Here is a 7,633-nt window from a genome sequence, read left to right as displayed (position 1 = left end):
CCTGAGCTTCCAGCTGCCTGCCACTATAATTCTCACTCCCGCTCCCACTCAGACCCCCGCCATAGTGAGGCCCAATGTTTTTTACTCAGAGAGTGGTGGATGACTGGAATGCGTTGCCTGATAGGGTGGTGGAGGCAAATTCATTGGGGGCTTTTAAGAGGGGCTTGGATGGGCACACAAATGAGAGGAAAGTGGAGGGATAGGGACATTCTACAGGTAGGATGGATTAGCTATGTTGGCACAACGTTGTGGGCCGAAGGGCCTGTTCTGTGCTGTACTGTTCTATGTTCTATGTAACATAAGCTGGAAGAACAACATCTTACCTTCCATCTGGGCACTTCACAAGCTTCAGGAATGAACACTGAATTTTCCAACTTCAGATAAACTGCTCGGTCATTGTATCCCATTATCATACTTATGTCCCTTTTCTCACTTATTTCTTTGAAACAACGGTCAGCAATCATGCTCCTTGTCACCTGATCTGTCTCAACCAATCTCCATATAAGCAGCTCTTCACCAACTCGTACCATGGCCGAAACAGTCTCCTATGCCCTTGTAATGAAGTTGAGAGACATAGTCAGATGCATACTAGGAATTTGAAGGTGCAGAACTGGCTGATTTTCTGGACTATTGGATGTCTTTTGTCTTATGCTCCACTCCTCCATAGCTCTGTTCTGAAGACTGACACCCCTCCATTCTTCAATGGGAGATGTTCAATCGACGTTTCGGGTTAAGACCCTTCACCTGGAAATGTTCATATGAAGGGTCTCCACCCGAAACATCTACTGTCTATTTCCCTCCACAGATGCTGCCTGCCCTGCTGAGTTCCTCCAGCATCTTGTGCGTTGCTTCAGATTCCAGCATCTGCAGTCTCTTGTGACCCCTCCACTCTTTCCCCACTTCCGAGGAAGGGTCCCTGACCCGCTGGTTTCTCTTTCCACAAATGCTGCTTGACTGGCCGAGTTCTCCAAGTATTTCTGATATGGTTTCGGATTCCAACATCTGTGGTTTTATTTGTTTTTCAGTAGCTTTCTGTAGTCCAGACTGGTTGGCCAAGGGATGTTGGTTTAATTCCCTACTTCGTGGTAACTGGGTGATATCCCCTCATAGTTGGTTCAGAATTAGTCAGGATCTTCCCATGGGTGGTCAACTTCCTTTGCACTGTAATTGATAACACCCACCAGTGTGGAAGTGGTGCAGATTGTCAAGCTCTGCTTCTAACCCACGTGACAGTGTTGTCAACACGTCAAGTGGTTGTAGCCATGAAAGGAGTCTTGAGACCACAGGCTAGCAATCAACAAACTGGAGGAACTCAGTGGGTCGGGCAGCATCTGTGGAGGGAAATAGACAGCCAACATTTCGGGTTGACACCCTTCATCTGGACTGAAAGGGAAGAGGGGTGATAGGCCGTATAAAGAGGTGAGGGGGAGAGGAGACAAGTGATAGGTGCCATCATCTGCAGCCCTTTGCTGCCTCCACCTATCACCTCCCAGCCTCTGTCGCTATCTCCACCCTTCCCTTCTCCATCTGCCAATCACCCCCCCCCCCCCCACCTGGATCCACCTATTGGTTGCCCACTCTTGCTCCACCCCTTTCCCATATTGAGTGTAAGGCCCGTAGAGTCACAGAGTAATACAGCACGGAAACAGGCCCTTCCACCCAACTTGTCCATGCCGGCCAACATTCCCATCTAAGCTAGTCCCGTTTGCCCACGTTTGGCCCATATCCCTCTAAACCTTTCCTATCCGTGTATTTTTTCTCTTTTTCTTTGCAAATCCAACATGTTTTTTATCTACACAATGAAAAACATGAATTTATAAAGACAAGGTACTCAAATCATAAATTTCTATTAAAAAAAGTCTTAGGTGGCACTTCACCATTTATGCTAAATAAAACTGGTTGTATTATAGAATATACTGAAAAGAAGAACTTCTAGCTGGGCATCAACGTTGTGCAAACTATAGGAAAGAAAGTTGCTTTTTTGTACAATCAGTGATTACAGCTAACAAGAAACAATGAAGAAATTCTACAGGTGATCGGGATTCTTATACAGTTACAAGCAGTTAGGCTCTCAACCACCTTCCCGTCGGTTCCTGATATACCTCAACCACATCTTCATCCTCCATAATGTCTTTGGGTGTTGGCTGATCTGTGATCCATTGACCTTCAAACAAAAATCAAGGTGAATCTGGGGGAACACCCTTTAGCTGACGGTAGGATTCCTTCAGATTTCTTAGCCGTGTGGTCATTTTCACTTTGAAATGGATCTTACAATTGCCTTGACCTATAAATTTTAATTTAATACATTCTCCATATTTCTTTTCTCTCGATTGGCTGGAAGATTTTGCCTGTTAATCAGACATCTCAATGCCGGACAGATGTATTTTTGAATGTATCAACAATGTCTTGGAGCTCAGACCGAGCGTGTGCAAAAACACAAGAATCGTCCCAGTAGTGTAGCGGTTAGCGTAACGCTATTACAGCGCCAGCGACCCCGGTTCAATTCCGGCCGCTGTCTGTAAGGAGTTTGTACGTTCTCCTTGTGTCTGCGTGGGTTTCCTCCGGGTGCTCCAGTTTCCTCCCACATTCCAAAGACGTACAGGTTAGGATGTTGTGGGCGTGCTATGTTGGCGCCGGAAGCGTGGCGACACTTGCGGGCTGCCCCCAGAACACTCTACGCAAAAGATGCCTTTCACTGTGTGTTTCGATGTACATGTGACTAATAAAGAAATCTTCTCTTATCTTATACTCCACCTCAACTACCGTTGTGGAGTATAGCCATCGTGAGCTGAACATTTCTCCCATTTGTTCCGCTGATTATCTCCACACCCATTGGAAGTTCGTTGGAGGTGAGATGCATCATTCCAAAGAGGAAGATTGAAAATCTGAGAAGAAGAAGATGGTTGAGGATGAGAAAAGCATCAGGGCAACGATGCAGCCTTGTTTGACACCAGTCTTCACACATACATGAAATTGCACATGTATAAACCCACAAACACACACACACACACACAAACAGGGATGGCAGAGTGGTGCAGTGGTAGAGCCGCTGCCTCACAGCTCTTGGGACCCGGATTCAATCCTGATCTCCGGTTCCGTCTATGTGGAGTTTGCACGTCCTCCCTGTGACTGCGTGGGTCTCCTCTAGTTGCTCCGGTTTCCACCCACATCCCAAAGACATGCGGGTTGGTAGGTCAATTGGCCGCTGTAAATTGCCCCTGGTGTGTAGGTGAGGGGTAGAATGTGGCAGGAGTTAATGGGAATGTGGGAAGAGTAAAAGAATGGGATCGGTGCAGGATTAGTGCAAGTGGGTGATTAACAGGCAGCATGGACTCAGTGCACTGAACGGCCTGATTCTGTGCTGTATGAATCTATGACTCTATCACACAAAGGGTGGTGGGTATGTGGAACAAGCTGCCAAAGGGAGCTGTTGAAGTGGCCACACTTATGATGGTTAAAATACATTTGGACGGGTACATGGACAGACAAAGCCGAGAGGGATATGGACAACACACAGGCAAATGGGACTACCTCAGATAGACACCTTGGTTGGCATGGAAGTGTTGGGCCGAAGGCCCTGCTTCCATGCTGTATAACTCTATGACTCTATGACAAACCAGGGAAACTTTACTACTCGGGGTGAAGTGATGAGATGAGATGATGAGATATCTTTATTAGTCACATGTACATCGAAACACACAGTGAAAGGCATCTTTTGCGTAGAGTGTTCTGGGGGCAGCCCACAAGCGTCGCCACGCTTCTGGCGCCAACATAGCACGCCCACAACTTCCTAACCCATACGTCTTTGGAATGTGGGACGAAACCAGAGCACCCGGAGAAAACCCACGCAGACATGGGGAGAACGTACAAACAGTGGCCGGAATTGAACCCGGGTCACTGGCGCTGTAAAGCGTTACACTAACCACTACACTACCGTGTGGCGTGGGAACCTCTGCCTGTGGGCCAATGATCAGCAGTAATGCAGCCTAAACTCTGCCTCATTAATTGGGGTGAGCACTGGACCAAGTTGGGTGAGTTGAGATTCTTTTATACTATCGGAATTATTATCTTCCAACAGGCCACACAGTGCCATCTGGCTCACGTACAGCTGAGAGCAATTAGGGATTACAACAAACACACGGCAGCTTTCCACAAACGCGTTACAAGACAGGAGCCTCTTGTGTGCTCCTGAGAAGGGCAGTAAGTGCAGGGGACTTACAAGAGTAATGGGTTAGTCTATTTCTCACTATCCTCCTTGGGTCAAGGTCAGTCTCCAGGGTATAGTTTATAACCTGCCTCATAAATTCTCCCTCCAGTTTGTGCTTTTACTTTAATCGGTTACCACCACATAATAGTAACTCAAATTTGCACATACAAAGAAGCAAAATATGAGTCACTCAAACCTATATTAGTAATAATTTAGTTTATCTGATTTTAATCCCAACTCTGCATTCCCACCATACCTGATAACATTTCATCCCCTTTCTTATTAAGAATCTTCCTCCCTCTGCCTTACAAGTATTCTCTGCCTCTACAGTCCCTTGAGGAAGAGAGTTCTGAGGCTCACAACCTCTTGAGAGAAAAAAAATCTCCTCATCTCATAACTGGACAACCTTTTATTTTTAAATGGTGAACCCTTGTTCAAATTTCTCCCACAAGACGAAACATCCTCTCCGCAGCCAAGACCCCTCAGGATCCTTTATGTTTCAATCGAGTGCTCTTTCAGTCTTCCACCCACCGCAGAGACAAGTCTAACCCGTCCAAGTTAACCCCCCCACTGCAGCCATTCCAGAACCCATTAACCTCTGCCTTTAACGTGGGGAAACATCCGACAACACTTCACAGTACACGATTTGGCACTGAGTCGCTAAGCTATGTTTTTAACTTCAAGGTACTTTCGGGTGGATGGTGGGTACTAATTACATCTTACAAAGCCATTCAGTCCGTCAGGTCCATGCCAGCTCCCAGAGGAGCAATCCCATTGGTTTTGTACTCCCTCATATTCCACTTGGGTAGTCTACAACCCAATGGCACAAACATTGAATTCTCAAATTTCAGGTAATGTGCTCTCCCTCTGCCCCTTTTCTCTCTCCAGGTCCTTCCATACATGCCCTTCTTTCCAAGCCCTTCCCCCCCCAGCCCCCAGTCCCCCATCACCATTTCTTTCCCCTCCTCCACCCACTCTATCTGCCCATCACCCACAAACCCCTCCCACCGGGTCCCCTCCCCCCCCACTCTTCCCATCCGCCCTCCCCACCTCCCTTATTTGGTCCCACGCTCCACCTTCCTCTCCCGTCAGATCCCACCATCTGCAGCCCTCTGTTACCTCCACCTCTCACCTCCCGGCCTGTCGCTATCTCCACCTTTCCCTCCCTCACCTGACTCGTCAGCTGATCAAAGTCAAAGTCAGACTCGAGTCTATTGTACATAGGTGCACAGATGCAATGAAAAACTTACTTGCAGCAACATCACAAGCACATAGCATCAGAGACACAGCACTCACAAGAAAAACATAAATTAAACATAAATTATACAATCAACACCTCCACCAATCTCTTGCCAGCTCTTGCTCCACCCTTTCCACTTACCTCTTGATATGGGCTCTCTCCCCTCTACTCTTTCAGTCCAGATGAAAGGTCTTGACCTGAAACGTCGACTGTCCATTTCCCTCCACAGATGCTGCCTGACTTGCCGAGTTCCTCCAGCAGCTCGTTTTTTGCTTTTAGTCATCTCCTCCTTGTTTCCTTGCTACTCTTTCTCACACGCTCATCAACTCCCCCTCTGATTCGTTTTGCCATTAGGAGTAATTTATAGCAGACAATTGATCAACCAGAACGTCTTTGTCATGTGGGAGGAAACTGGAGCACCCAGAGTAAATCCATGTGGTCACAGGCAGAACAATGCAAACTCCACATAGACAGCAGCCGGGTTCTGAGGCACTTCACCTTTGACCTGAAACTTTAAGTCTGTTTCCTTCTTCACAGATACTGCCTGACCTGCTGAGTGTTTCCAGCATTTTCGTTTTTGTAGGGGGGCTTTGGTTAGTTTACGGTCTTGCCTGACTATCCCCCCAGCAGTATAGCTCTGCCAGAGACCTGACAGCCTAGATTTTGTACCCACAACCTGATGAGTCAGAGGTGAGCGTGCCTACTGTATGAGTTGAGAAAGAGCAGGAAAACTTTACGTGTGGCACAGTGATGCAGCCAGTAGTGCTGCTGCCTCACAGGTCCAGAGACCCAGGTTCATTCCTGGCCTCTAATACTGTGTGGAATTTGCAAGTTCTCCCTGTGACTGTATGGGTTTCCCTTGGGTCTTCCAGTTTCCTCCCACATCCCAAAGACATGTGGGTTGGTGGGTTAAATTGGCCATTGTGAAATTGCCCCTAGTACGTAGGTTAGTGGTAGAACCTGGGGGGAGTGTTGTGACTGTGAACTAAGTCATTGGAGACACTGAAGCTGGTAGATATAAAGGTCTCATTGTGACAAACAGACATTCTCTTGGAGACCCTTTTAGTAGAATCTCCCTGAACTCAAAGTACATCAAGTCTTTATACTCTAAAGAACAAAGGTAATAGCACGTGATTTAATACAAATTCAATAGCTGCTATGACATTGTTTACTTCAGTATTTTGAATCTGACAAATGGTTCCATTGAGTTATATATTTACAATGGGAGCACACTGTAACTGACAAGACACCTCTGAATGTTCAATACACACAAAATGCTGGAGGAACTCAGCAGGTCAGGCAGCATCTGTGGAGGGAAATAAACAGTCGACGTTTCGGGTTGAGACCCTTCATCAAGACTCAAAACATCTCGACCCGAAATGTTGACTATTTATTTCCCTGACCTGCTGACCTGCTGAGTTCCTCCAGCATTTTGTGTGTGTTGCTCGAGATTCCAGCATCTGCGGAATCTCTTGTGTCTCTGAACGTTGAAACACCTTTACTGGGACAAACTAATTTACAAGGATGGTCTAAAAGCTTCTGAGGACAGAGAAACCAGACACCCAAAATTAGTGTTGTGAGGGCTGACTCCCTGAGTACACAAGTATCCAAACTATTGTTAAGAGCAAACATGCCTATGACCTTGCTTGATGTGCTAAGTGACAAAATAACTTAACTGGTGACTGATGCATGGTTTGATGCAGGCCAATTAACATACACTATTGTCTTATGTTTGGCTAATGCAGCCGAGAACGTCTCATGGTCACATCAGTTTGCAAACCTCTCTTAATAGCCTCCTGTTGTGGGCCAGTGTTCTGTGGACAGTACTGTTTGTTTACTAAACTGTCCCTTAAACTTCAAACTGACTATTGCTTGCAGTTTACATTAGAACCAGTTTTCCTGAAGACTGTTTTTTGTTTGAAGTAATGCCTGCTATATCCACATAATTCTGTGACTCCTGAATCTCTAACAGGGAGTTGATGGGAATGTGGGGAGAATAAAATGGGATTAGCGTAGGTTCAGTGCGAAAGTGAGTGGTGGGTGGTCAGTGTGGACTCAATGGGCCAAAGCGCCTTCTTTAAAGTTAAGGTTAAAGTCGAGTTTATTGTCAGATGCACAAGTCCATGTGTGCACAGGTACAATGAAAAACTTACTCGCAGCAGCATCACAGGCACACAGCATTAGAT

The 7,633-nt window shown here is 46.5% G+C and overlaps 1 pseudogene; it reads right to left on the bottom strand.

The window, feature by feature from the left end:
• Positions 1-1,982: 1,982 nt before the first annotated feature.
• Positions 1,983-2,363, bottom strand: LOC127585236 (small ubiquitin-related modifier 1-like; annotated as a pseudogene).
• Positions 2,364-7,633: the final 5,270 nt, after the last annotated feature.

This window comes from Pristis pectinata, chromosome 32 (assembly GCF_009764475.1).
Source record: "Pristis pectinata isolate sPriPec2 chromosome 32, sPriPec2.1.pri, whole genome shotgun sequence".
Taxonomy (NCBI): Eukaryota; Metazoa; Chordata; class Chondrichthyes; order Rhinopristiformes; family Pristidae; genus Pristis; species Pristis pectinata.
This window is presented reverse-complemented; position numbering and strand designations above follow the sequence as displayed.